We start from the raw sequence: 26,363 nt of genomic DNA on the forward strand, positions 1-26,363 counted from the left end.
GCATACATTTACTGACACTTCAGTACATTCTAGACCATTGGTTCTCAACCTGTGGGTCAAAATCCCTTTTGGGAGTGGGGTCACATATCAGATACCCTGCGTATCAGATATTTACATTATGACTCATAACAATAGCAAAACGACAGTTATGAAGTAATAACAAAATAATTTTATGGTTGGGGGTCACCCCAACATGAGGAGCTGCATTAAAGAGTCACAGCGTTAGGAAAATTGAGACCACTCTTCTAGATATTGGTTCAAAGATGGGACCTCAAAAAGCTGAAAAGACAGAGCCCCTTTCTCTAATGAATTATGTTTTAGTTAATATATTCTGCAGAGGAATAATTGTCTAATAACTGGATGTCAAATGTACAAGGAGAGATTATCCTAGAGTGTTTTCTGAGGAGGTTAAATTTTTATGCTATTAGAAGCATGCAAAAATTTAAAGGTCATTCGGCCAAACACTTATGACTCAGGCATTTCAAGGTATGTAGTTTTTGAGCTAGAATTAGTGAGTTTGTTTTCCCAACCATATAGACTAGAAACCCGAGACTTGTTTTTATGTATCCTAGGCATTTATGTAAAAACACACACACACACACACACACACACACACACACACACACACACGTGAGAAAAATGAGTGAGCTTTCCTGCTGTTGAGAAAGATTTACATGTAGAAATATGTGAAGTTACAATGTAACTTTCAGTATTGGATTACAATTTAAAATATTATTATAAACTCCTGGTTTTGATAATGGAACGTACTCTAATTTTTAAAATTCTCTAGACAACTAACACATTACCAATACATATTATATATGATTTCCAATGTAAAGTGAAATTTCAAGTAAACAGTAAAATTACACCCTTTGAAGCCATCAGAGAAGTAAGGTTTTAGCATATTCAAGAAGCTTGGAATTTAAAGAAAGCTGGGCCCTCAAAAGAATGAAAGCACTGGCAAATTTGAATCACAGCAGGAAGAAATGAAAAGTTGGATGCCGTTCAATCAGAACAAAAAGACAGACATGTTATTTGAAGAGCTAAGGAAAATAATAAAGGACTTCTAATGATATTTGAGAATACAGGAAGCCCCAAGTAGGGCAAACATGAAGAAATAATACTCTGGAAATCAAACTTAGAAGAAGTCTGAACACTGTCTCCAGAAGAATTCCAGTAGAGGAGTTGGAAGATCGTGCAATAGGTAAAGTGTTTGATGCACAAGCATGAGGACCTGAGTTCAGTAACTCAACATCCACTAAAAGCTGTAGCCAACACATATCTGTAAGTAGATCTTTGCTGAAACAAAGCTGAAAAAACACTTGAGCAGAGGAAATATACCTCCAGGAGGTCAGTACTACACAAAGAAATGAAAAAAAAAAAAAAGGTAGGTTATAGCAGGACTTTCTGGACCCACGCAATGTAAATAATGAGTGACACGAGAAATTAATTTCTATTATTGGTTAGGCCTTAGTTTAGGCTACCTCCTTGCTAGTTCATCCACCCATCTATCTCTCTGCTTGTGGGCAAGAACCTTGCAGTCTGTTGGCTGAATCTTGCTGCCTCTGCTTCTCCTAGATACTCTCTCCTCAGCCCAGAAGTCCCGCCTTTCCTTTCCTGCCTCTCTATTGGTTATCAGATCTTTATTAAACCAATCTGCTAGTGAAAAAAGTGCACGCTCACAAAATTCCTCAGTTCTCTGCCTCTCTGCTGGAACAACAGTCAACAATTGAATAAAACAAAGGCAGCCTTCACACAATGTACAAAAAGGTCACCCCAACACTAGGTAAACTTGAAAAGAAATTTACATTGCTAGATGTTTGAAAGGATATGGTCAAAATAACTATGGTGGCCAATTGATGTATATTATAGAATATTATTGCTAAAATATATGAGATGATAGTACAAAGAACAGGATGCGGATTGGGAACATGCAGTAAGTCGTGGGGTTCTGCAACCACATGTAAAATAGTTTGGAGGTAGATTGTGAATAATTATATATTAATCAACTAAGGCAAGCAGTAAAATGTTAAAATGGAGATATAAGAAATAGACACTATTTAGAGAGAAAACAGGATCATAAAGACTCAACAAATAACAGACTAAAAGAAAAAAGAAAAAAAACAATTAGCAGCCACACCAATAATCACATTAAATTACCACATGAAAATGCAGAGACTGTCAGATTTAGTTTTTAAATTCATCCATAAAATGTAAATATAGCCATACCAATAGTTATAATATATTCGATTTCAGGGATTCTCTTACTTATTCTCAAAAGCCTGCTATAAACTCTATGTCCAGCCATATTAGTAATTACATTAATCTGCTGCATCAAAATGAAGAGATGACCAGATACGGATTTGGATCAAAAACCAAAAAGTACTTGCTGGGGTAGACAACATGGATATGGTGGTTTTCCCAAAGCGAGTTTTATGTATTGTATTCCAGATGTAATAACCTCTCCAGGTAGTTTCTCCACATGTGGAAGCATGACTACAGAATCTGTGTAGGTGGAAGATGGTGTGTTCATACTATTCCTGAGATTAAAAAAGAAAGAACGGGAAAAGAAAAAGCAAAGCCTGACTACATACTGTCTGTATAAAACAAAAATAAATCTTCTAGAAGTATAAGGATAAAATGTATTAAAATGATAGAGGAGGACAATATAGTAATAATTAGGGAATACATTCAGAAGGCATAAATGTTTATGCAACTGCAAACTGAGCATCAAAATGCATGAAGCCAAAACTAACAAAACTAAAAGAAGAAAATTGTGTGTTTCTATTCAGTTTGGTTTCTGTTGCTGTGAGAAAACATCATGACTAAAAGACACTTGGGGAGGAAAAAGTTTATTTCAGCCCATACATTAGTCCATCCTTGAGGGAGAAGAAAGACCATGCAAGGACCTGGGGGCAGGAACTGAAGCAGAGACCATGGAGAAATGCTGTTTACTGGCTTGCCCTGGGGCTTATATTCAGCTCCCTTCCTTACACAGCCCAGGCCCACCTGCCTAGGGATGGAATTTTCCATAGTGGGCAGTGCTCTCCTGCATAAAAGAGCAATAAAGAAAATGCTCACAGGAGAATCTCATGGAGGCCATTCTTCAATGGGGGCATCCTCTACCCAAGTGTGTCAAGTTGACTGCCAAGGATGAGCCTTGGCTTGAAGAGGATTTCCTGAGAAAAGGGTATTTGAGAAGGGGTAAAGAAATGACTTGAAGTCAATCATAGGTACAAGCTGACAGCTCTGTTCCTCTTGGTTCTCCAGACAGCTCATCAAGATAGCTAAGATCTCACAGACCAAAGCCCAGTCTTTTATTTACCTATCAATTAAATAATCTGTCCCAAATTCCCTTTTGATTATCTCATGAATTAGCATTATGACTTTAACCCCTTAATTCTTAGAAAAGAGAGCAAGTGAAATTTTTAACATAGCAATTGAATTCAGAGATCTGCCTACCTTTGTAAGCATAGACAATAAACTAGCTGGGTGGGATCCCATCCTGAAATCCCATTCCCACCACACCTGAGCCTAAACTTGCTTTGTCCCTGGCTGATCTTGAACTCAGGAATCTGCCTGCTTTTGTATCTTTCTGACAAACTGGCTTATTAGTGCAGCTGCCTTTGTTCTTTTAGGTGCATGAAGCCCCTCATACAATTAATATTGCATCCTTATATTTTGCATAATTGAGAAATTATATTTTTGAACTCATGTTTTCAGAGTTCTTTCCCACAGCCTTAAAAGATGTCCTGAAGGTCACAGCATTTACCATTTTGCTGAGGAACATAGAAACCCTCAACTTCTGGTCTTGTGCTGTTTCTAATTATCATGGAGTCATTATCCTTGGCAGGGAGAATTATCCTCTCCCAAAGGAGGAACATAAAGTAAATCATGTACATTATTATACATATAAGCCCTATGCCTACAGCAACTGTCAATACTTGTGGAGGCCCACATCCTCCTGGCTCTGCTCTAGGGGCAGGAAACCATGTCACGAGGACTCAGCAGTTACATTAAGATCAACTGTTTCAATACCTCTTTCTATAATCAAGCAAACTGACAGAAAACTAGGATGCAGGAGGCATAACTATTAGTAAGCAAATTGACCTAATAAACATTTTCAAAGCACCCATCCAATGATAACAGAATATATATTATTTTCAAATGTATGTGATTTTCATCAAGAAAGACTTTACACTCACTAAATAAACCTCAGCAAATTTAAATAAACTATAGTCATATAAAATATAGTCTATGGCTATATAGGGTTGAAATAGAAATTCTAAAAAACTAAAAAGGTATCTGGAAAAATCCTCAAGAATGTGAAAATTCAATATCACTCTTTCAAAATACATAGCAGACTTTTTAGCAGATCAAAGTAAAAATTGGAAAATTTTAAATTAAACTAAAATTTAAAAATTAGCATTAAATTTCATTAGTTGAAATGACCATTGATGATTGCGGCTTATGGCTAAAGTAGAGGGTAGAAGGAAATTTCTAGCATTCACAGCTCATGAGAAAGAACTTCCTCATTTCTTTTTTTTTCCCACCCACCCCTAACTTCCTCATTTCAATAACCTCGATTTTCAGCTTTAAGTTTATCCACAGCCAAATAAAAGAAAAATAATAAATATAAGAACAGAAGTAAATGAAACAGAAAAACAATGAATGCGATCAATAGATCCAAAGCTTGTGTTTTAGAGTAACAAAGATGGCAAACCTTGAACCACACCTATTACATTGAGAGCAGAGAAGACACAAATTACCAATATCAGAAACAAGAAATAATCATCATTACAGACCCCACAGACATTCAAAGGACGGTTAAGGGAATATGGCAGACAACTTTATACACATACATTTGATAAATAAAGGGGCTGGGGACTTTGCTCATCTGTTAGAGCACTCTTCTAGAATGGACAAGTCTCAGGTTCCTCAGCACTGCACAGACCGGAAGAGGGGTACACGCCTGTAATCTCAGAACTCAAGAGGTGAAGACAGGAAAATCAACAGTTCAATGTCACCCTCAGCTAAAGAGCAAGGTAGACACCCGCCTGGAATAATTTCGATCCTGTCTCAAAATAAACTAACAATACTAATAGTAGTAGTAGTGGTAGTAGTATCCTTAAAAGACTCAAAATACAGAATTTTCTTCAAGAATGGGTTAGATATTCTAATGTAGCTGTTCTCAACATGTGAGTTGAGACCCTTTTGGGAGTTGAATAGCCCCTTCACAGGGTGGTCTAAGATCATGGCAAAACAGATGTTTATAGTATGATTCCTAACAGTATCAAAATCACAGTTATAAAGTAGCAATGAACATAATTTATAGTTGTGGGTCACCACAACATGAGGAACTGTATTAAAGGTTTGCAGCATTAGGATGGTTGAGAACCACTGTTCCAATGTATATCTATTAAGTAAGTTCAGTTTGTAATATGAATCTTTCTACAAATAAAATTCCAATATCTTCATTGATTAATTCTTTCAAATAAAAAAAAAAGAAATAGTTCTTATTCTACCCAAACTCTTTAATAATACGGCAGAGAACAAAACCCTTTCTCCCCTTTAGCAAGCTAGCTGTGCATTGTAAGAAAATCAATGAATATATTACCAAAATGAGACACAGGTCAGTACCTCTCCTACGCATAACTCCAAAATAAATATTTAAAAATTAACTCTCAATATATAAAAGAGAAATGTGTGATGACTGAGTGAGATTCATTCCAGACGTACAGACGTAGAGTTGGCACAATATTGGACAATCAAGGGGCTGGAGAGATGGCTCAGCAGTCAAGAGTACTGGCTGTTCTTCCAGAGGTCCTGAGTTCAATTCCCAGAGCCCACACAGCAGTTCTCAACCATCCACGACTCTTCTTTCAGGCGATCTGGCATTCTCTTTTGGCTTCTTCAGGGACTAGGCACACATGTGATATACAGCTGTAACGTGCAGGTAAGACACTGATATACATATTTAAAAAATTATAAAATCAGTTATATTATCAGGCAAAAGAGAAAATATATATGTAACACACACAGATATTATTGAAAAGGTCAGATATTGAAGGCTTTCTAAGATTGAAAAAAAGCAAGCTCTTTATTTCTAATAGCCCAATTAGCATTATGGCGGAGTTCTTAGCTAGGATAGAAAGTCAAGATGAGTAAGTTAAGTGAAACACAGACTGAGAAGAAAGAAAACTACTTGCAAAATTACTTGCAGTAATTGTTTACGTAGACAGCACCACAGAATCTATTTAAAAATCCGTCAGTTTGGTTCAGCAATATCTCAGGATACTACCAGGGCAACTGTATGCTATTCACCAGCGCTGAGCAAACAGGAAGTAGAATTTTTAATCTGGTGTTATTTTCAAGACCATCCAAAGACTGTTTGGTTATTAGCATATGAAATGCGCACAACATTTCTGTGACATTGATGTAATAATGAAATCATCCCAAAATCCGTGGGCCCTATGGGAGTGGCTCCCCTCCCATCACTCCCACTCAGAGAATCAGAGCAGCGCCTGCATTTATCTTGTTATTTTCTTTGCTCATCTGTGAAAGGAGACAAATAATGACGTCAGAACAAAGTCACGTGACTGCCTGGGGTAGCCTAAGTGTTCGATAAGCATTAGCGCATTTTACTTTTATGGAAATACCTGTTCCTAGAAGGTACAGGGGAACTTACTGTTTCACTGATTTTACACCTTGTTTCCACAAGGCTTGTTCCGAAACAAATTACGCATGTCATCTTTTACCCATGTGGCATCCACAGAAGGTGCCACTTGGTAATGACGCGTCCTCGAGCGTCGTCGAGTACAGCTTCACCTGTCGCCGTTGCAGTACTCAAGCCGTACTTCTGCCAACTCTACCCAGCCAATGACAGAGCAAAATGAACTCATTTGCTCACCAAGCTGAACTGGCCTACAGGTGTCCTTTGTCCTCTCTCTCTCTCTCTCTCTCTGGAGGGGAAAGAAATAGACTCCCCAGGAAAGGTGATGCAATAGGCCTTTCCCATTTCCATCTACTTAGCATTGGCTTGGGATAATTCTACCTCAAGCGAGTCCTTGATCTCTGAGGTCAGTGCTGTCACAGAAGGGATGGCCAAATAGGAACCGGCCTCCTGTCAAGATAATAAACACAAACGCTAAATCAGCGGTTCCTGTCTTATTGCTATGTAGTGGCCGGTCTCTCCTGTAAGAACTGGCTGGATCTTGCAGAATAATAGATGACCCCAAGTCAGCCTGGCTGGATCTTGCAGAATAATAGATGACCCCAAGTCAGCCTGGTAGTATTCTTCGTTGTAGCTGCTGTGCCTGTTGTCCTGTGGGCTTATCTTTTGACTGGTTAGAAATGTATCAATCGGGACTGGAGAGATGACTCAGCGGTTAAAAGCATTGCCCGTCCTCCCAAAGGACCCAGGTTCAATTCCAGCACCCACATGGCTGTTCACACCTGTTTGTAACTCCAGTTCCAGGAGATCCAACACCCTCACACAGGGATGCATGCAGGCAAAATACCGATGAACATAAAATAAAAATAATTTAAAGAAAAAGAAGTGTATCAGTCTTTGGTTCACTAATACAGTCTTGTCGGGGGACAGATTGGCCTCCCTTCTCAAATATCTCCCACACAAATCCACAGATTTAGTGGGCTCCATCTGTTCTGATGTTGTAACGCCATATGAAGAAGGTTTTTTAAAAATACTTTTGACCCTATTCCTTGAAGTGAAAAATTGGGATAATGATAATACTGACCTCAGAGTTTGAAGAGAATGAAATAAAATCACTACAGTGGATCACATTTTTAGGAAGACAGCCACTTAAATACATGTTACACCTGGTCTTCTTCTTCCCTTGTGACAGGACACTTCTAGGCTGGCGGATGAGTTATGTCCCTTGTCCTTAAGCCTGGGTATAGCCACTTCCACCTACAACTCAGGGTGATGCTGGTGACTTCTGAGGTGGGTCATGAGAGGCAGCTTAGAATTTTCTAGGTTCTCTTTCTCAGAACGCTTCCTTGGATGCCATGAGCCAACGAGGCAGCCACGAGCCATGTAAGCCTATAAGACAGCACCAGCTGGTTACACTGTAAGAAAAACAAATCTCTGGGTAGAACATGCATTTGCCTGCTCCAGGGCCCAAGATGCCACGTCAGAGAGTAGGGAGTCAGTGAAGCTCCTGTGTTTGGGGGCTGATTGCTATCCAGCACTAAACCTGTAACACCCACGCCCTTAGCACTATGCTTACCAAGTGCGGTAACTGCTCGCTCTCTCTCTCTCTCTCTCTCTCTCTCTCTCTCTCTCTCTCTCTCTCTGTGTGTGTGTGTGTGTGTGTGTGTGTGTGTGTGTGTGTGTATGATATCTTAGTCAAGGTTTCCGATCCTGCACAAAACATCATGACCAAGAACCAAGTTGGGGAGGAAAGGGTTTATTCAGCTCACACTTCCACATTGCCGTTCATCACCAAAGGAAGTCAGGACTGAAACTCAAACAGGTCAGGAAGCAGGAGCTGATGCAGAGGCCATAGAGGGATGTTACTTACTGGCTTGCTTCCCTTGGCTTGCTCAGCTTGCTTTCTTATAGAAGCCAGAACCACCAGCTCAGAGATGGCACCACCCACAATGGACCCTCCCACCCTTGATCACTAATTGAGAAAATGCCTTACAGCTGGATCTCATGGAGACTTTTCCTCAAGGGAGGCTCTTTTCTTTGTGATAACTCCAGCTTGTGTCAAGATGACACACAAAACCAGCCAGCACAGAGGGATAGTTAGTAATTTGTAACTTCCGTATTTAAAAATTGGTGCTTTGAATTAACACTTACTGCTTTTAACTTAATTAAACGAATGTTTAATGAGCATCTTGGCTGTTTTTGAGGCCTCCACCAGAGGGCAAATTGTCCAGCCTCAAACAGAAACCCATCCATGAAACTTGGAAATACAGTTCCATATTCAAACACCAGGGGGAACCAGTCCCTAATTTATCTTTTGAGACAGTGACCTTGACAACAGGGAAAAGAAAAAAGCCTTCAAATTTAAGATATAGGGACTACGGTGTGGAGGGAATGCTCTCTGAACACATCCTAAAACGAAAGAAACCGTGTTGTGTCAAGTAACTTAGCCTTGGTCCCGGTTTACAGACAGAAGATAGAAAAATTCTACCTTTCCCCCATTTTGAGTGCAGTCGAGCAGGTAGCATTTCCTGGAAAAGGAGAAGGGATCTACAAGCCTGTAATTCCCAGACAATGCTTTAACTAACGCATGCCCATGGCAATCACATTTTGTGCTGCCTCTGGCTTCTGTTACAAAATAAATAGTATGTCTGAATATTTATACTCGTACTGGGTTAGTATGTATTATATTTGTATCACCATCTTAAGTAACTCTCGCTCTACATTCTTTTCTAGTTCTTTGTTTTGTATACACAGGGATTTAATGGTTCAGTGACTGTGAAAATGGCCTGCTATTCTCACTGCAGGAAATCTGGGGACCAAATTGCTCACAATGAATTAATTGCAGGAACCAAACACATTGTAAGACTCCCGCTTTCCTGACAAACGGGAAGCAGATTTTGCCCATAACTGTGCACAGTAATCCGAGAGTGTTGGCAACCTGTAGTCAAAATGACGGCTTCTACGTGAGTCTGGGCGAGCATTGCAGTGCCCCTGAGCTGGATCAAGGGGAGTCAAGCTTCAATGCCAATGACGTGGAGAATAAAGACAGTTTAGTCAGCACCTCTGGTTAAAGTGTCAGAGGACAAGATTGAGACTTCACAACCTGGTAGAGCGTAAATCAAAGGCAGACAGAGGTTAGGGGCAGATTGAGCTTTGAAGAACTGATTTTTGTTGTTTTTGTCTCTCCTTCCTTCCTTCTTCCCTCCCTCCCTCCTCCCCTCCCTTCCTTCCTTCCTTTCTTCCTTCCTTCCTTCCTTTCTTCCTTTCTTCCTTTCTTCCTTCTTTTCTTTCTTTTGGAAATCCTACAATTTTGACTCAATTCCACCCAAGAGAACACCTACCATTTTTCACATGAGCCACTAGGCAAACTAATGAAGGACTGATCATATCAAAGTACACCTACCACAGGCTTCATTAGCAACAACAGCAACAACAACCACATGTAAACACAGAGAGGTAAGGTGAGTCTGTGGACTTGGGCCCTAATTTCGTGTGTGTGTGTGTGTGTGTGGTGTGTAGTGTGTGGTGTGTGTGTGTGTGTGTGTATGTAGTATGTACGGTATGTGTGGTGTGTGTGTGGAATGTGTAGGGTGTGTAGGGTGTGTGGTATGTGTATGTATGTGTGTGGTGTATGTGTGGTGTGTGTGTAGGGTGTAGGGTGTGTGTGTGGTGTATGTGTGGTGTGTGTAGTATATAGGGTGTGTGTGTTTTGTGTGTTGTGTGTGTGTGATGTGTGTGATGTGTGTGGTGTATATGTGGTGTGTGTGGTGTATGTGTGGTGTGTGTGTAGTTTGTGTGTGATATGTGTGGTGTGTGTGGTATGTGTGTGTATGTGTATGAGGTGTGTGTGGAGTGTGTAGGGTGTATGGTATGCATATGTGTTTGGTATGGTGTGTGTGTATGGTATGTGAGTGTGTGTGTGGTATGTGAGTACGTGGTGTGTGTGTGTGTGTGTGTGTGTGTGTGTGTGTGTACTGATTTCCAGTTTAACATGGCACTGCTTCACATTCATTGTGCCACGCCCCGACTTGAATAAGGTAGAGAATCCTTCTCTGTGACACACTGGTATAACAAAGGCTGCCTGCTGAGGCTTCACCACAAATTTTGTATTATGGGAGCCTCAGTATACTTCTCATACCTCCCAGCTGCTTCACAAAACCCCTAGGAGTGTCACACCATGCTCCTGAGATGTCTTGGGCCACAAATTGACTTGTGGATATAAGTGAAAGGAATAATAAGCCCTCGTACTATCTAGGGACTTGTTGGCTGGGTCTGCAAAGCTCTGACAAAGACATCAGGATTTTCAGGTTACTCAGACGTGCCACGACATTTGACACGTGACTACTCTTCTGTCCTCTGATTCCTGCAGCTTGTCAGGTCAAGACGACTGAGGAAGAGAAGCACTCCTGTGTGCCCCGTTCCTAGGATGGTTTCTATGAACTCATGTTTAAGGTTAGTTCTCAAGTTGGTGAGGTGCTAAGCAGGCATTCTGTGGTATTAATGTCCATTCATACCTCGTGGATTCTTAAAAATGAAGAAAAGGCCATGCTCTGTGGCCAGAGTCTGTACTTCTGCCAAGGAATTCTTTCTTTCCCGTAAGTCATTCACCCCTCAGGCAGCTAAAGCCTCATAGTGGGCTAACATGTGGGGCTCTCCTTTCCCCTGCTTATGCAGCTTTCTAGTGGGCACCGAGAAGCAAGGTACCAGGGTTTCAAAGGTAAAAGATTCATTACCTGCTTTTGCACTAAGTTATTATAGAGGGGACTAAGTCAGCACTTGGACTTTCCAACGTGCATGCTTCTAAGGGATGGAGTCACTGGAAGGGGTTGTCTAGGCAGCTCATAGGTGAGGCAGCTCTCTGAGATCAGAGGAGAGTATTCTTTCCAGAAGCCACACTCACATTCTGTACCTTTCAGGGACTGGAGGGATGTCTCAATGAGGAAAGTGTTTGTGGGCCTGAGTTAAGATCTATAGCACTCACATAAAAGCCAAAAATGTCAGCATGACTTACAAAATTGGCAAGCAGTGTTAGCAAGCAAGACAGAGAATTCTCAGGACTCCCTGGTGCTTGCCCAGGCAGTGGTAAGATCTAGGGAAATCACTGAGGAAATCTAGCTTGAAAAATAAGGTGGGAGGTAACAGAGGAAGACTCCTTTGGTCTTGACATGTGCATGCAGAGTTGTGGGTATGTGTACATATAACACACACACACATCACATCACACACACATCATACACATAACACACCACACACATCACACACACAAATCACACATATAATACACACATAACACACCACACACATCATACACACAATAACATATACATCATACACACAATAACACACACCACACACATCACACACACATAACACACACACCACACACATTGCACATACATCACACACACATCACACCCACATCATACACACTCACACACACATCACACACACACACCCCACACATCATACACACATCACACACACATCACAACACACCACACACATATCATACACATATCACACCACACACACAAATCACACATATAACACACATGTAACACACCATACACGTCATACAAACAATAACACACACATCATATACACAATAACACACACACCACACATTACACACACATCACACACACATGACACACACAGCACACACACCACACACATATCACACACACATCATATACACACACATCATATACACATCACACACGCACACACCACAGACACCATACACACATCACACACACATCACACACACACCACACATCATACACACATCACACATACATCACACACACACAAACACACATATAACACAATACACACCACACACATCACACACACGCACACACACACATCACATACACATCATACACACATCACACATCACACATACATCACACACACACATAGCACACATATACACCACACACATCATACACACATCACACATCACACATCACACACACATCATACACACATCACACACATCACACATCACACACACATCACACACACACACACACACACACTCCTCTGCACCTTTTGGCAACCAAGCAGCATGTCTCGCACCCCTCTCTTCACACCTGCCAGCATTAGAATGTCCCCAGAGGAGGTCAACCTGGTCTTTTCCACCCAGACTTCCATTCAGCACCTCAGCACTGCTTGTTTCCTGTGAAATTTGCAATGGCCTTGCAAGATTATTCCATTTTATAAAATGGAGAGCGTTCATGAGCTGATCTGGATACTGGCCACCTGGAAGCAGGCTGTTTGTTTACCAAAGAAGTTCTTTTCACTTCTTCCTTGCCTGACCCCGTTTCTCACTTCTTCTCTCTTCACGTAAGTCCTCCAACCAGACTCTGCTTCACCATGACTTGATAAAGTGGGACATGCCTCTGTCATTTCATCAAACCTATCCTCATGACCCTCTCTGATGGTATGAGAGGACTGGCTTCAGCAGATGACAACACAGTTGTTACTTCTCCCTTGCTGCTTGGTATATCATGAGTTCTGGCATTGGGAGGAAAGGAAAGGCTAAACAGGGTGGCATTCACTAGAGGTATTGGTTCTCTGGTTGCAATTACAGGGAGTAGCTGGGGAAGTTAGCTAGACCACATGCGAATGCTGATCAAGTACTAAAGACGTGATATCAGACTCAAAGAATGCAAGAACTGCTTTTAAAAGTAGGAAAGTTGCCCCAGCAAGGATCATCTCTCCTCTCCTCTTTGTGCAGTGATATACCAACAAAGGAATTAAATAGAAAATAGGGTGATACCCATGTCAGCATCCCTGGTCCCCTGCCTCCAGATAGTGCTATGGTATAATTGTTACCATCTGGAGAGAGGGTTTCTCTCTTGGAGGCCTAATCAGCAGTTGGAATTCCAGGCAGGATTCTCCAATGAGGGATAAAGAGGAACTAATGTCCCCCAGAGGATTCTGGAGCAGCCTTTCCCACTGCTCACACCCTTTGTGCTGCTCCAGAGTCAGCTTAACTCTGCAACTGTTTTTATTGACACCTATGATAACTGAACTTCACATCAAATTCTCTCCTCCTACCCTGCCTTTCTCTGCCCAGTCTGAGTGAGGCTTGCCAGTAGGGCTCAGACCATGGTAGTTCTCGTACCAACCTTTGTAGTTTGTCTTTTGCTACTTTATGGGTTCTTCTTTTCTCCACCCTTCTCTACCTTCCCCCCAAACCCTTTCTAACACTAGGAAGGAGTGAAAAAAGGGTAGAGAAGAAAGGAAAGAAGTCACTGAATAAAGTCAGGCGTCGGGAAATGGGTGACCTTATCGTTAGGCTACTTCCTGCTGATTGGAGGCGTTGAGTTCCTTGGGACAAGTTTGATCTCCGCCATCAAGAGATCTAATTTCTTGTTGTTGTTGTTTCTTCTTTGCACAAGACTACTTAAAAAACAGCAACCAACCAACAATCCTGCCTCTCAGGGCCTTATTACTTATGTACCTTCTGAGAAATCCCCACAAACACCCCACGATTGCAGAAATGATCGGCAGCTGGCAAAATCACAACCCTGCTAGAGTACGAGGCAAGTCATAATCAGCTGCTGTGGACAAACTGAAGCAGTCTCTTATCCCGTATCTGGGATTAAAAGGAAAATGTATTTTTTTTTAAAGATTTATTTATTTATTATATATAAGTACACTGTAGCTGTCTTCAGACACACCAGAAGAGGGCATCGGATCTCTTTACAGATGGTTGTGAGCCACCATGTGGTTGCTGGGAATTGAACTCATGACCTCTGGAAGAGCAGTCGGGTGCTCTTAACCGCTGAGCCATCTCTCCAGCCCAGGAAAATGTATTTTTTTTAAAATAACGTTTCTGTGTTTTCGAAGAAACCAAAACTCCAAAATTGTCACTATAAACCTTGGGTTGATTGAGCAACTTAAAAGCCTCCGGCTTGCAAATCCAGTGTGCAGCTCAGTCTATGACGAATGATAAATGACCCTGACAACTGGCAGCTGTGTGGTACTGAAAAATGTTCTTGCTGATTTCACTAGGATGGGCTATCTCAGAACTACCCGTGGCAATAACCGTCATCTTCTGAGTATCTTCAGATACAGTAGGGTCTTTCATATCATCTTTTTTTTATTATCTTCCTTTTTTTCTTTTGAGGCAGAGTCTCACTGTACAGTCCAGGCTGGCCTCGAACTCATCATGTTGCAGAAGCTAGCCCTAAGCTTTCACCCTTTCTGCTTCCGTCTCCTGAAGGCCAAGCACAGCCATGTACCATCATATCACAAACAACCTCTCTTTTAAAGAAGAACGCATGAGAACCCAAGCGAAGTGGTTGTGTAAGTTCTTCAGTGGCGAGTATTCTAATAATTATACTTTACCAACTATGAGCCGACATAAATAAGGGAGTCTCAGTCTGGGCTTCAGACTTGAAATCTTTGTGGAACTTCTAGCTCATTGTGCATTGGGTTCACTTCTCAACCATCAGTCTTCTCTTTGCAATGGGATTATCCCAGTTGATGGGCCCTAAAAGCCAACCTCATCTTTACTGGGTATCTACACTGGAAGCTTTTCCTACAGTCTTAGCCCTATCTTGGGACCCTTGACAGCTTAAGATCAGTCCCACCTCTTTTAGCCCTAGAAGATGCCCTTAGATGAAGAAAGGACCACTTTATGCTGCTTCCTGAAACCTCAGCTCTCAATCTTTCCTACCTTAAGTGTACCCTCCCATCCCGAGCAAGTTTTAGGGATAGTTCTTCACTGTGCTTTCGTATCTTTTCTAAAAAGAACACTAGTCATGCCTTTTGAATGTGGAGATCCACCCCTAGGTCACCTGTCCATCACGCTGGGAGCAGTTTCCCATTAGAAGAATCACTATGAAGAGTGGGGCTCAAAATCGATTTTTCCTGTTGCTTTAATGAACTTATTTGTTATCTCTCTCTCTCTCTCTCTCTCTCTCTCTCTCTCTCTCTCTCTGTGTGTGTGTGTGTGAGAGAGAGAGAGAGAGAGAGAGAGAGAGAGAGAGAGAGAGATATGTGTGGATGATGTATGTGTGCATATGGATAGGCAGATGTAAGATCTTGAGTGTCTGTGGACATCAGAGGATAACTTTGTGAGGTGGGACCTCATCTTCCACCTTTATGTAGGTTCCAGGTATCAAAACCAGACAATCAGGCTCCAGGAGCAAGCACCTTACTCACTGAGACATCTAAGAGGCCCACTCATGCTGTCTGACCGTGCACTTTCTCCAGGTACTTCTAAGGGCTATATATGCCCTTGTATATTGTTTTTTTTTTTCCCGGGGCTGGGGACCGAACCCAGGACCTTGCGCTTTCTAGGTAAGCGCTCTACCACTGAGCCAAATCCCCAACCCCTTGTATATTGTTAATATGGAAGCTCTGTGTTCTGTTTGCCAGAGTAAGGAGAGCAGCCCAGAGTATAGCACGGGAGTAGCCTTGCTAGAGAGGTCAATGAGGAAAACCATGTCAAAGGTCAGCAGTGAAACCATGGCAAAGGGATGGAGAAAGAAAAATAATCAGGGAGAGTCAAAGCTGTGAGATCAAGAGATATTTGCCTCCAGCTACCTGTAAGGTTTATATTGGATTATTCAGCAAAGCATACACACATCTCAAATTCTGCAATTACCTGCGATTGTTCCCTGTTGCCCAGTTAGCCCAAGAGTAATGGGCACACAGAACTAAGGCACACCGCAGGCACAGTGCTCCGTAGAGTATTGGCAAGTCAGGATTCATGCCCAGGTCCACCATGCCATCTAGTTAGCCTCCTACCTTCCCCACCCTCTTGTTAACATTTCCACACAGGCTGAGTTTGGGAACCCAATAAAGCAAGGGCACCCAGTGATTTGGGGATTTTTTTTTTTGTACTTGGTTATTGGGGTGGATCCTGCACGTGCCATGGCACGTGGATGTCAAGGGACATGTTGAGGGAATCAGTTCTCTCCTTCCACCACGTGGGTTCGGAAGACCAAGCTCAATTCTTCAATCTTGGTGGCAAACACTCTTAATTTCAGCTGGGGTCAAGCAAAGAAAGGTAGGCTGGGGGGGTTGTGCTCCTGGATTTTAGGGCATTGAAAGGTTAACAACAGTAAGCATGAAGGCCATGGATACAAACAGCTTTTAGTTTTACTCCTGAAGAATTTGAGTCAAGAGGCAAGTCTAATGACTTATGTTAGTGCTAAGTCCTAGATTCAGGGGTCCTTGTTCTCAGCTCAAGGACTTTATGACCTGCCACAGTCCTTAAGTGGGATGCCAGAGGGCCTGGAAAGACACAGCCCTGAAATCTAACCCATCATGTGGAAGGAATGGGACGTTTAGTTATGCTGTGAGTCAACAGACTCTTGTAGAACCCTCCAACTCTTGGTCTACCTTATTCACCCTGGCTTTTAGGCTGGTGTAGATTCTTATTCCCGTTCCCACTTTGTTCCTAACTGGAGAAAATGACCCGAGTGCAGACACTCCTGAGTGATTTCAGCATGATATTTAAATATGCTAACCCAACTCAGACTAATGGGCCCAGATCTCACCAGAAAGAAGATCGCCTCTCTCCCTTAGTATTTACATCTCTGACCTGTTCTTCTCTTCCAAAGCCTTCTGGGAGGTGGGATAGCCACAGGACAGCTGTGGAATTAGTGAGAAGAATGGGGTGTCTTTAAGGATTCGCAGTTTAGTTTTGTTTTAGATTTACACTCTGTTATTGTTTCAGGGCAAGTGTAGCCTTCCGCTACTGTTGGCACCAGGCCCTCAGGATGCCAAGCTAATTTTCTCTCTCAAACCCCCTGTTAGTTTCAGATGACAAGCTTTTAAAAGCACAGCTCTGTTAGTTTTAGGGAGCCTTGGGACTCATTCTTGCTGCCTTCCTGTCCCCTGGTGTACTGTTGCTGTGGTCACATCCTAGGGTGCCCTAAATCTCCAGTTTGTCTTTGAATGGCTGTCTTCCATTTGTTTTATTTAGAGATAAGGCCAAGCTTTTGCCTCTGGGAGAAGCATCATTAACTGAGCTACATTTGTAGAGAGGCATCTTGGGTATCCCTGATGTCCCAGAAGAAGGCAGAACTCCCTCAATACTGTTTCAGTCGGATTGGAAAGTGTATTTTCTAATTTAATAGGTGACATTCAAGTTTCTTTAATTGACCTCTGCAGATCCTGTCATCGACACATTGTGCTGTGAACCGTAGCAGCTGGGACTTGGGCTTAGTGTCACAAATACTAACCAACATGTGCCATGGGGACCACTGATCCCAGCCTACATATATTACCCATGATTGCTCCACTTGTGAGCATCATGAACCAGAACTGGTGACCAAGCATCTGAGCTTAGCCAGCGCTCTTACATTTAAATAAATGTTCCAGCCCTTTAAATAAACTCCTAAAGCATGTTTTAATTTACATTTTATTTCCTAGAACAGTCTCAGTTAGTATGCAATCAAGAAATGATCGTTAGCTTTGAAAATTAGTTATTGAAGTAGTTAGCTTTTAAACAAATGCTTCTTTTTTAAAACTATGAGCAGAGACTCTTTGCACTGATTTTCTTTTATACTCGGGACACTGAGACGTAAAAGCGGCCCCTTACCTGGCTCCTGAGTAGTATAAATTAGAGAAAATGACTTCCTCAGATTTTATGAATCACAGACCTTGAAAGACAGACAGGACGAGTTCCTGTTGCTTTTATTTCCTCTCATCTAACCCTCTTCAGAATTTTCTTTAATGTGTAGCTCGACTTTTGGAATTTTGGAGAGCATTTGGGGAGAGAGCGTAGAAATGATAAATAATTTGGAGAATGAGGATCAAAACGAAAGCATTAGGGGAAATGGAAATGTTTAGTCTAGGGAAAGGGAGAATGAGTAGAGACATACTTTCCTAACTGTCATAAACAGAACAAGAACAATTCCTTTTTTTTTTTTTTTAAACCACAGGGCAAGGAAGCCAGAGAACGTGAATAGAGGCAGAATAGAGAGATTTAACTTCAATATATTTTTCTTTTTCTCTACGTCTTCCTCAACATCCTTCTCCTCTTCCTCCTCTTCCTCCTCCTCTTCCTCCTCCTCTTCCTCCTCCTCTTCCTCCTCCTCTTCCTCCTCCTCATCCTCTTCCTCCTCTACCCCCTCTACCTCCTCCTCTTCCTCATCCTCTTCTTCCTCCTCATCCTCTTCCTCATCCTCTTCCTCCTCTACCCCCTCTACCTCCTCCTCTTCCTCCTCCTCTACCTCTTCCTCCTCTTTCTTTTCCTCCTCTTCCTCCTCCTCCTCTACCCCCTCCTCCTCTTCCTTTTCCTCCTCTTCCTCCTCTACCTCCTCCTCTACCTCCTCCTCGACCTCTTCCTCCTCTTCTACCTCTTCCTCCTCCTCCTCTACCTCTTCCTCCTCCTCTTCCTCATCCTCCTCTTCCTCCTCCTCTTCCTCCTCCTCCTCCTCCTCTACCTCCTCCTCTACCTCTTCCTCTACCTCTTCCTCCTCCTCTTCCTCACAGTGGCCAAGAACAGATGCTACAGACCCAGGGTGGGGATCAGATAAGGCCCAAGACCTCAACTTTAGTCAGAGAAGCTTCTTTTCCAAGTGGGCAGCAGTCAGCTCAGAGATGCAAAGCCGGCAATGTTCTGTGAAGAGTCGGAGTGCTGCGGTGTAAATCTTTAGCAACCTTCTACGCAGTGCCAAGGCTCAGGGAATGTTGCAGAAGAGGAGGTGGAAAGGATGTAGGAGCTGGAGGCCGGAGGAGGGCTGTGAGATGCTGCCTTCTGGACCTGGCTTGGCTTTTGTTCACTCATCAACTCTCAGAACAAGATCAGGGCCTGTGTATAAGCGGGGGAGATGACCTCCACTTGCCACTGAGGAGCTACTGGCAATTGATGCCTGCTGGGAAGAGAATCCTTCTTCTTGGAGGATGTGGGCCACTGGGAAGGTTCCAGTTATCCAGTGAATGGCTCCACATCCATGTCCATATGGACACTAATAACTGGATTAGTGGGTTATCAAAAGAAAAAAGGAAGACAGACATGAAGTTGGGAGGAGGACGTGTTGAGGGGAATCTGAGGAAATGGGAAGGTTAGTCAAGGTGTATATTACCACATTTCATTGTGTACATATATTAAATTCTCAAGAATAAAAATTATGTAAAAAGCAATGTTGAGCTGGGATTTAACCTAGTGGTAGAGAACCTGCTTAACAGGCATGGGGCTCTGGGTCTAATTCCTAGCAGCTCAAAAAAACCAAAGGGATGTTTGGGAACTCATACAGTTGTCCTGGTATAGTCTAGGCTACGTATCAGTGTGAGTCACTAAAGTGGAGATCAATGCTATTCAAATGATCTCCAGGAATACCTTCCATTGAGTATCATGCTAGATACTTATCTTAGCACTCAGTCTGCACTGGCCAGGTGTCTGCCTCCATCAAGCACTAAGGCATTCATGATGACCAACACAGTAGTCCAATGTTATCCTCACTAATGCCAACTGCAATGTCCCCATTTCAGAGACCGATCCTGTTCTGTGAAACCAAAGCTTAGGACTTGAACCCTTTGAGGCTGCAATTTAGCTTATAACATTTCCAATAAGCTTAGACTTTTTATTATTTCTCAAGTTTTCTGTGACTTTTTAATTTTGCAGGCGCCACAATTTGTTGCTTAGGTTTCATAGACACTTAAGAACCATCCAAGGAAAATAAGCTTAAAGTGGTGCATATTTGAAATAAATAAACACCTCTACATATTAAAACATAATTTTGAATCACGCTTATTGGTTTTTCTCTTACTATAACAAAATACCCATCGCAATCAGTTTAACAAGGAAAAGATATATTTGACTCAAGGTTTCTGAATTTTTGGGCTCCTTGGTGCCATGTCTCTGGGACTACAGTGAGACAGCAGCACATCATGACGACGTGAATATGTGGCAAGGAAACTCTGTGTCTCATGGCACCATGAGGCACGAAGAAGGGATTTGTATCCCAGAAATCTTTTCAAGATCACAGCCTTAGTGGTCTAGCTTCTTCCCAGTAGGCCCTGACTCTTGCAGGTTCTCCAATCTCCCAGTGGTGCCACAGGCTTGGACCCAAGCTTTTAACAGCTATGCTCTTGAGGGACATGTATGCACATCATAGCAAAGACCAAGAATAAGAAAATAAACACACTTGCTTGCATATATATATATGTTTTACACACACACACACACACACACACACACACACACACACACACACACTTTACAGTCAGCAAAACCAGACCCCTGTCTACCTACTTCTAAGTCTTCCTGAAGCAGTGTAACCTCACATGTAAAACGTCTGTTAACATCTTCTAGAACAGCAGCCATGTGGAAATTTCTTCATATGGAAATACTCTAGGTAACACTGAACATGGCTGTTTGGGCAAGTCATACTTTGCAAACAGGCAAGAGACAATTCTTTCCACTCACTTGCTTTCCTCACAACATCGTGTTGATGGAGAGATGGAGGCAGAACCCGCGTTACTCAACCTCGGTGGTGATTAGTGACCTTCTGCTGCTGAGCAGAATCCCCCAGAAGCATTGACGAGTGATTTCGGACAATCATACAGAAGGATGCAAGCCTGATTCATTCTCTCCTCCCCTCTCCTTTCCCCATCTCTTTCCCAGCATAATCACCTTTGGAAACCAGGTTCTAAACTCAGCTCATTTGTGGCCATTTGAGCCAATACCCCCGCTAGATTCTTGCCAATAACAAGTACCAACCTGGAGACAAACCAACATCCCGGATATGATAGAGCAGAGACATTCTGCCCCTGCTGTCCACTGCTGTCCAACCTGTAGGCTTAGTACATGGCTGTTAATGCTTTGGAATATCTCAGCACACAGCTTTTATAAGAACACCATACATCCCAAGAAACAATAGGATGTAAAGCTAGTATCATAGGTGTACTATTTGTGCATGTTGATAGAACTTTCCTGGCCTCTGAAAAAAGTACTTTTAGTAGCCAAAAATGAAATAATACATATATGTCCTTAAAACCTAAGAAGCTTCAGGATGCCGACATTAAAGCATTTAATAGCAATGTGTCTCTCATGTCAGGGTCTCATGATCTTGGCTAATTTTCTTCCTTAATTTAATAAACAATATTTATGTTGGTGTGTATGCATGTGTATGTGTGGCTGCACATCCCATGGTGGGAATATAAAGGTTAGGAGGCATTTTGGAGAAGCAGATTTCTTCCACTTTTGTGTGAATCCTATGCATTTCCTTTTATACACTGTACTAGTTGGTGGTCCTGAGGTCTTCCCAGACCCAACATCATTCATATTAGGGAAGTGGAGTCATGATTTTTAAAAGGCATATTAATTTGTCAGAGACTCAGTAGTTATTCTTGCATTTCATTGACCTTGTGTGTTGTTTCCTCAGTGCCGAAGGCAGGCTGAGGCCAGTCCTGCTATGCCACATTGTGGCAAATGGTGTTTTTTTCAGACAATGCCTTCCCCAAGAGATGACATTTACTAGGAGATTTCTGACTCTGTTTTGAGGATAGATAATTCTGCACACATGAGTGGCACCATTGGCCCAGTACTGACCATGTGATTGACTTATTCCTGGGAGTAAAAAGGGTACCAATGTATAAACTTACCAGGGTAAATTGGTACTACATGTAGGGCCACATGGATCTATGAAAATCATATCAGAAAAACTGTACTTGAATTACTGGTCACACCAGGCTGAGCGAAAGATATACTCACTCACGTGGAGTCTACAAAGAGCTGGGCACCCTGACAATGGCCCTTACTGCCCAGCGTGTGCACCAAAGGACCAGTAGGTTAGAGCACTTGACCGTCTCAGAAGCTTCAGCTGAGCCTCGTCCCCGCTGCTAACACATCATTCCTTTGTCCAGGTCAAGTCTTGCCCTTTGGTTTCTGCTGTTGGACTCGGCTCTGCAGCTCCACTCACCCCTGTAACCCAGGAGAAGCCCGAAGCCCACTAAATTCTCCAGCCTCAGTAAGTTGCTTCCCTTATGTCGAGCAGAAACTCTATTTGGACTCTTTATCGGTCTGACCTCTCAAGTTGTTTTGAAACTCCTCCCCTCTTTAACCCTTCCGAGACATTCTGTAACCTACGTATACACATAGAGGTAGATAGAAGGTTTTCCTGTGTGATGTGTGAGCTGAGAGTGAATATTAGTTTGAAAACAAAGAAGCTGTGTTTACCTGGGCCACGGTGGTCAAGAAAGGGAGAGCGTCTGGCACATTGCTGAGAATGGAACCAAACCCGTCTGCGTCTTGCAAATTTGTCATTCAGAGAATCCTGAGATTGTAGAAAGACACACATGCAGACCAGTCTATTTCTGATACACTACGCATATAGCACTCATCTGAATTAGATTTTAGTCAGTCATTCTCTAACCTTAGAGTCATTCGATTTTGGATCAATTACATTCAAGCATTTCCCAAGGCAGATGGAATTCTGGGACAAAGGAAATATGCTTCTTCCTCTGAGCTCGGTTCAGCATTGAAAAGCTTTACTGATGCTGATTCTGGTCTATTCAAGAGCAGCAACAGAAAATTAGCAGGACAAGCAGAAAGACAAGAGATAAAGGCTCTTATGTCGTGACTGATCCTGAAATTATAGAAAACAAATTATACCATTTTTATTCAAACTCGTACTTTTTTTCTTTTAATATTTCGGAATCCAAATGATCAGTCTCAATGTGTCTAGTATGAACTTCAGCTATGCTCTTGAGTCTCTGTTTTTACTCAGGGAAGTATAAGTCCTCTGTGACTGAGGCCTGGCTCCACTTCCATAACTACATGCTTTCATGCCTGGGCAGGCTAGCAGGCCTCCTGACTGCTCTCATCTTCACTGAGAACAAAACATGCAAACAAACCAAAACCTTCCTGGGCCCCCACAGTCTAGCCGAGCCACTGCCGAAATTCTTCATTCTCCTTTTTTTTTTTTTGCACACTTCTTTTTTTTTATGAGAAAAGACTATTTTAATTAAAAAATATAATAATGTTTACAGGGCATCTCCACCATGGAGTATGGCAGTTTTCTAGAGTTTACACAGCAAAGTGCCATGTATACTTTTCTTAAAAATTAAGTAGGAAATATTTTTTTATTAACTTGAGTATTTCTTATATACATTTCGAGTGTTATTCCCTTTCCCGGTTTCCGGGCAAACATCCCCCTCCACACTCCCCCCTTCTTTATGGGTGTTCCCCTCCCCATCCTCCCCCCCTTGCCGCCCTCCCCCCAACAGTCTAGTTCACTGGGGGTTCAGTCTTAGCAGGACCCAGGGCTTCCCCTTCCACTGGTGCTCTTACTAGGCTATTCATTGCTACCTATGAGGTCAGAGTCCAGGGTCAGTCCATGTATAGTCTTTAGGTAGTGGCTTAGTCCCTGGAAGCTCTGGTTGCTTGGCATTGTAGTTCATATGGGGTCTCGAGCCCCTTCAAGCTCTTCCAGTTCTTTCTCTGATTCCTTCAACGGGGGTCCTATTCTCAGTTCAGTGGTTTGCTGCTGGCATACACCTCTTTTTTTTTTTTTTTGCACACTTCTGTGTTCGTTTCTTCACCTGCCTTGATAGAATGTCTCTCCCCAGTAATCTTTCTAAGATAGTCCTATCCACACTTGGCAACCTCTGTGTCGTCACATCCACTTAGATGCAGAGGTTCTCCACTTTCCTAATGCTGCGACCCTTTAGTACAGTTCCTCATGAGGTGGTACCCCCCAATCATAAAATAATTGTGTTGCTCCTTCGTAACTGTAATTTTGCTACTGTAATGAATTATAACGTAGGGCCAGAGAAATGACTCAGCTATTAAGTGCCTAGGCTCACAATCAAATATGAATTGTAAGGTAAATATCTGTGTTTTCCAATGGTCTTAGGCAAACCCCTGTGGAAAGGGTTGAGAACCCACATGTCAATGTATTGACCATACTATGTAGGAAATGTGTCATTAGAGAATTTTGTTTTGTTGTTGAGCTTTCTCATAGAATCTTAGCTGACTGGGGTGAATTTCATGGCACGACCTAAAGGCACAGTGAACAGTCACAATGAGCATCAAACGGCAAACAGATTTTATAAATGGGAACACAGTTTGAAATAAGGAGTAGAAACTACAGAGCAAGGCGTAGGGGAGATGGCTCAATCTGTAAGGTGGGCAGCAGGGGCACCTGATGGGCAAGCATGAGGATCTGAGTTTCCAGTTGGTAGTATGTGCTCAGGGAGAGCTCAGGGTGGATGCCAGGGGCTGCCCAGAGCTAGCCCAAACCACGAGTTCCAGATTCAGTGAAATAACTGGCCTCAAAGAATAAGGTAGAGAACAATCCAGGAACACACCCGAAGCTGCAGACACACGCTCACACGAACACATACATAGACCACATAGCCATACATCCAGTACACAGTAAAAATCATAAAACACCAACCTAGTCTTTTATGACCATTACTAAGTGCTAAGCACTGCGCAAGGACATGAACTCTGCTTTAATACAACTTGTGGCTCGGTAGAGTTGCTTACATTAGTAAGCACACCAGGAGTGCACCGTGCATGACACCATCACAGCTGTGACATCACAAGATGACTGGCATCTCTCCGCCCCACTCTAATGCAGGGAGCCACCATTGTCTGTGTACTCGCTCGCTGACCACACTGTGCATTGCACACTGCAGATGTAAGTGTGTCCTCTCAGGTCCTCCTCTCAGCCCTGATGGGGTCCCTTTCACTTAGCCAATCACTTCCTTCGTGGAAACAGCACTTCTGTGGTCTTTATTCATCCTTTGTCCCTTTTTTATTATATGCTTCTCACTGGAGCCTCCTTTTCAGCTTAACCGTTAGCTTGTTGGAGTTCCCCAGGGCCAGGTTCTCTCTACCTACAATGTCCATACAGAAAGGAATCATGTCCTCAGTGAGAAAGGTCGTTAGTATGCAAGTGACTCCTTTACAACCCTGACCACTTTCCTAAATGTTTGTCTTGAGTTGACAAAGGTTTTCTCTTTCAACACCTCCATTTGGATATCTAAACCTTAGATATAAATTAACTTTCTCCTTCCTTCAAACATGTTCCTCCCTTAATTGTCACAAACTGAATTTAGCAACATGCTTCTCACACCTTGATCTCTTCTAATTTACAGTGAGTCTGGTGGCCCCCTCTTCAAAATGTGGTTCGAATCCCTCTATCTTGCCTCATCTCTGCAGTGATGGTGCTCTCTATCTGAAACCACTATCATCCCCTCCTTGAATGACAGCAATCCCTCCTTGAATGACAGCAATGGCCTCCACATATCTCCCCAATTCTGCTCTCCCCTCAGATCATTCCCACACAGCAGCCATAGAGATGTGCTAGAGGTGCGAATCCCACCATGGTATGCTCATGCCAAAGACCATCCAGATGTTTCCATCCCAAAGGCACTTTGGACAAACTTTCGGGCAATTTGCCAGACACTAGCTGAGTTAGCCCCAAACCCATCTTTCCTCGTCTCTTTCTCCCGTCCAGTCCTATAGTCTGGTCTTTCTGCTCCTCCGATGTGCCATGCTATTTGCACCTAGGGGTCCTCACGTGTCCTTCCTTTTGTTCCCTTGCCTCATAGATTCCCTTCCCTATTCAGAAGGTTTTAACTCTGAGTTAGCGCCACTCTCTACAACAGGCTTTCCAGAGAACTTTTCAGAGAAGCCTCCTGCTCTCACCTGACTGCATCCAATCCCAGAGGTTACAGCCGCAGGTGGTTCTTGCTTTCTTGC

The 26,363-nt window shown here is 42.6% G+C and overlaps 1 long non-coding RNA gene across 8 annotated transcripts in view; it reads right to left on the minus strand.

Annotated features, from left to right (window-relative positions):
* Positions 1-5,521: 5,521 nt before the first annotated feature.
* The window catches only part of LOC148000072 (uncharacterized), a 91,940-nt gene continuing 71,098 nt past the window's right edge, over positions 5,522-26,363 (minus strand). For 4 of the 8 annotated variants that reach the window (XR_015641221.1, XR_015641225.1, XR_015641217.1 and 1 more), the window contains 2 exons: positions 22,830-22,926; positions 6,340-8,062 (listed from right to left, as the gene is read on the minus strand). This is a non-coding gene — a long non-coding RNA (uncharacterized LOC148000072). Of the gene's footprint in view, positions 8,089-22,829; positions 22,927-26,363 lie in introns of all 8 variants that reach the window. The other 4 variants (XR_015641219.1, XR_015641224.1, XR_015641216.1 and 1 more) reach the window with 3 other exon arrangements.

This window comes from Rattus norvegicus, chromosome 17, assembly GCF_021556685.1.
Source record: "Rattus norvegicus strain SHRSP/BbbUtx chromosome 17, alternate assembly SHRSP_T2T, whole genome shotgun sequence".
In the NCBI taxonomy this organism is placed as follows: domain Eukaryota; kingdom Metazoa; phylum Chordata; class Mammalia; order Rodentia; family Muridae; genus Rattus; species Rattus norvegicus.